The following is a 4,725-nucleotide window of genomic DNA, read 5'->3' as shown; positions in this document are numbered from 1 at the left end:
CCCGCCGTAACTGTCATCCCCCTCCAGGCTGAAGGATGACCGTTATGGCGGGAGGAGCCTCTTTCTTCAGGCTAGTCCCTGATGGAGCTGGGCCCGCCTATTCACTCCCTCCCGTTGAAGGAGTGACAGTTACGGGCGGAGGAGCCTCTTTCTTCAGGCTAGTCCCTGATTGAGCTGGGCCAGCCTATTCACTCCCTCTCAGGCCGAAGGATGACAGATACTGCGGGGGGAGCCTCTTTCTTCAGGCTAGTCCCTGATGGAGCTGGGCCAGCCTATTCACTCCCTTCAGGCCGAAGGATGACCGATACTGCGGGAGGAGCCTCTTTCTTCAGGGCTAGTCCCTGTGGAGCTGGGCCAGCCTATTCACTCCCTCTCCAGGCCGAAGGATGACAGATACTGCGGGGGACCTCTTTCTTCAGGCAGTCCTGATGGACTGGGCCAGCCTATTCACTCCCTCCCAGGCTGAAGGATGACAGTTATGGCGGGAGAGCCTCTTTTCTTCAGGCTAGTCCCTGATGGAGCTGGGCCAGCCTATTCACTCCCTCCCAGGCTGAAGGATGACAGTTACGGCGGAGGAGCCTCTTTCTTCAGGCTAGTCCCTGATGGAGCTGGGCCAGCCTATTCACTCCCTCCTCAGGCCGAGGATGACCGATACTGCGGGAGGAGCCTCTTCTTCAGCTAGTCCCTGATGGAGCTGGGCCGCCTATTCACTCTCTCAGGCAAGGATGACGATACTGCTGGAGGGCCTCTTCTCCGGCTAGTCCCTGATGGAGCTGGGCCAGCCTATTCACTCCCTCTCAGGCCGAAGGATGACAGTACTGGTGAGGAGCCTCTTTCTTCAGGCTAGTCCCTGATGGAGCTGGCCAGCCTATTCACTCCCTCCCAGGCTGGAGGATGACAGTTACGGCGGGAGGAGCCTCTTTCTCAGGCTAGTCCCTGATGGAGCTGGGCCAGCTATTCACTCCCTCCCAGCTGAAGGATGACAGTTACGGCGGGGGAAGCCTCTTTCTTCGGCTAGTCCCTGATGGAGCTGGGACAGCTGTTCACTCCCTCCAGGCCGAAGGATGACAGTTACGGCGGGAGAGCCTCTTTCTTCAGGCTAGTCCCTGATGGAGCTGGGCCAGCCTTTTCACTCCCTCAGGTGGAAGGATGACAGTTACGGTGCGGAGGGCCTCTTTCTTCAGGCTAGTCCCTGTGGAGCTGGGCCCAGCCTGTTCACTCCCTCCCAGGCCGTAGGGATTTTTTCTTTTCAGACAACCTTTTAAAATTTATCCTGACATGCCTATAAAGAATAAATTACACCATTAGATGAAATTTGCCAGCAGTAAAAAATCTTTCAGCTGGATTAAGGTGAGAAGGACAGCCTGAGGCAGTAACCAGTAACCCATGTGAACACCAAGCGGCTGCCTAAGAACAAAAGTAAATATGGTATATCCACTTCACACAGAACTTGAAAGAAAATCCTCCTTTTCAAACCTCCATATGCCTCAAATTTAAATCTGCAAGCTAGTTTGCAAATCCGTCTAGCAGTGTGAGACAATGGGCAAGGCTTGTTGAGCTGCTATGATGGGTCCAAAAAGATGCTTTTATTTTTATTCAGTCTCTTGTTACAGCCGCTGGGTATCAATGCAACAGATTATAAAAATGCAAGAATGCTCTCCCCATCAGTGACTCCATATCATCTCGACGACTCTGTTCCAATGCCAAGGTGTGCATTAATGCTGGCCTATCTTGCAGTACCAGTAAAAATTTTTGTCTTCTCTATATGGTTATGTGTGTTTGCCCTGTTGTCCCCAGTATTTTTTGGCCACCCAAAGTCAATAAGGAATAACTTATTACAGTGACGCTGATAACCATTAGGAAGTTATCTGGTTTATGTCTCTGTGTATAAAATTCTTTGTTGCCCATATCACATTCTACTGATCATCTGGTCTGCTAACATAAGTACTGTTTTCATTGTGAACCTGCGAGAACAGAAGTTGAAGAGATCTTCAAGGCTGAGTCCAAGAAGGTCCATGCTAGAACATTGTAATCTTTCTCTTGCCCATACCACCGTATGTGGGGGGATGCCAACTCCCCCTGGAGGATCTTGTACAGTTTGCTTGTATAGCAGCTGAGGATGCCTGCCTTCTGTTACTAACTTCACACCACTTCCTCCCCGTTGTAATATTGATAGCCAGGTAAATATCCCCGAGGAGCCAGAGCCGATCTTCCGCACCCGTTTGTACTTGTCCCCGACGATGAACTCGGCCTTGGAGCTGTCTGCTTTTCCATTGCGGAGGGAGGGGGAAGGGACAGGCGGGGGAGGAAAGGAAGGAAGGGAGGGATAGATCCTGCCGACGAAGCCTTGACAGAAAGAGAAGAGAGGGGAAATGGTGGAAATGGGTCCCTATATATGTATATTTATACATGTACCCGGGTTACGAATGTAATCCGTTCCGCGGCGCCATCGTAACCTGAAATCTTTCGCTAGCCGAAAAGCCTGGCGCTAGCGCTAAAAGCCGCGATTTCGTGTGAAAAAGCGCCGAAAAGCACCAAAAAATTTTTCGTAAGCCGAAAAAAAAAAACGTAACCCGAAACAGTTTTTTCCTATGGGATTTTTTCGTATCCCGAAATTTCGTACCGGTGATTTCGTATCCCGGGGTATATCTCTATACGTGGTGCCTCGGGTTACGAAATTAATTCGTAACGCGGCCGCTTTCGTAACCCGAAAAGCCTTCGTAAGCCGAATTGCCTAGGCGCAATGGGGAAAAAGCCCGATTCCGTGCGAAAAAGCCGAAAAAAGCAAAAAAGTTTTTTCGTAACCCGAAAAAACATTCGAACCCGAAACAATAATTCCCTATGGATTTTTCTGTATCCCGAAAATTCGTAACCTGGGTATTTCGATCCCGAGGTACCACTGTATATAAAATGCGGCGTCCCAGGGGCTTCCCCGGCTGCCGGGCCGCTCTCCGCTCTTCCAGGAAGGCAGCCCTTGAGGATGGGAGGGAGGAGAAGCCTAAGTGGGTCCTTGGCCGCTGCCAAGGGGCGCTTCACTCAGCGGGCCGCCACCATCTTGTCTCTCTCTCCCTCAACCTCCCTTCGAGGCGGCTCATCAGATCTTGCAGGAGCAGCTCGGAGTTCTGACTTCCATGACAGCCATGGGCCTGTCCATTAGTCTCGGGTCCGACACACTGTGCAGGTTACACTCAAGTAGTCTTCTGTACGGAACAGGAAAGCCCAGGGCAGAGGTTATCAAACACCACTGCCCTGTCATGAGGACCATTTCCTGGTCAAGGTAGGCCTAAAAGCACTACCCAGACCCCCCTCAGGGTGTAGGATCATTAAACTGATCCACCCTCGAAGGCTGATGGAACCCAAAAGGTTCCAGAAAGCCCTAGAGGGTTTTATGATTGGAAATGACGCAATTCTGGTTGATACCTGGAATAAAGACTAACCGGGCATAGACAACATCGCTCCCGAGCGTCCTCTCTGGCTTGCTTCAAAAAAAAAACCGGTACACTCAGATCTTCGGAAAATGAAGCGAGCTGTGTGACGACTAGAGCGCTGTTGGCGGATACCGAAGCTTTTTGACAAGATGCTCCTAGGAAACCTTTTAGTTTTCTACAGACCGGCAATCAATGCAGCAAAGACTTCCAGGGCGTGGTTTATCAATATGCCGATGAACCCAAATTCACTTCTCTATGTCTCCAACTGCTGCAGTGACTAAGGATGGCTGCCTGCTTGGTCGTAGGGCGGATGAGGGAAAACAAAACTCAAGCTGATCTAGAGAAAACGGAGTGCTCGTGATAGGTGCCCCTGGTCCGGGGAGGGATCTGCCAACCCCCTTGACGGGTCACACTTCCCCTGAAGAATTGTCCCAGTTTGAGAGGTTCCTGGACTTGTCTCCACAGTGACATCTCAGGTGGAGCGATGCCAGGAGTGCATGGTGTCCGCTTTGGCTGTACGCCAACTGCGTCCTACCTAGCTCAGGGGGACCTGAAACAACTGGTAACTTCTTGCTTCGATTTCTGTAATGTGCTCTACATGGGGCTTGTACCAGTTTGGAGCTCCAACTGATTCGAATGCTGCAGCCAGAGTGAAACCAGGACACCGAGATCAGAGCAGATTACACCGCTGTTGAATCTCTACATTGGCTGCCGATTAGCTTCTGAGCCCAATACAAAGTGTTGGTTATTACCTATAAAGCCCTACATGGCCTGGGCCCGAGTTACTAAGGATGCCTCTCCCTACATAATCCACCCCACACTCTCAGAACATCTGGCAAAAACTATTGGACACCCAAAACCAGGTTGAAAACTACCTCTTGTGAACATTTTCTGTGATGGCCCTAGACTTTGGAACAATTTACCGGAAGAGGTCCGTCTTATCACTTTCTTGGAAGCTTTCAAAAGCACGAGATGGATCTCTTCCGGCGGCATATCCAACTGATCTCCTCTAATCTGATTTGTACATCTGAATATATGACTCGATCCTTACACTGACAACACTGTAAAACTTTCTCCTTTTCCCCTTTATTTTTATTTCTTGATTGATGTTTTGAATTATGTAGGTAGTTTATGAGTTTTTACTGCTGTACTCCCACTTCAACCAAAGGGAGAAGCGGGAAATATAAATAAAATTATTATTATCGTTGTTGTTGTTGTTGTTATAAAAGGAATAAGGAGTACAAATATATTTGTTATTTATTTACTCCTTATTCTCCTCCTACCCTGTAAAAACCTC

At 49.6% G+C, this 4,725-nt stretch overlaps 1 pseudogene; it reads right to left on the bottom strand.

Moving 5' to 3' along the window:
• Window positions 1-1,623: 1,623 nt before the first annotated feature.
• LOC121916584 lies at window positions 1,624-4,421 on the bottom strand (annotated as a pseudogene).
• Window positions 4,422-4,725: the final 304 nt, after the last annotated feature.

Source organism: Sceloporus undulatus, chromosome 10, assembly GCF_019175285.1.
Source record: "Sceloporus undulatus isolate JIND9_A2432 ecotype Alabama chromosome 10, SceUnd_v1.1, whole genome shotgun sequence".
NCBI lineage: Eukaryota > Metazoa > Chordata > Lepidosauria > Squamata > Phrynosomatidae > Sceloporus > Sceloporus undulatus.
Note: the sequence above shows the minus strand (reverse complement) of the source record. Positions and strands in the feature narration are given on the sequence as shown.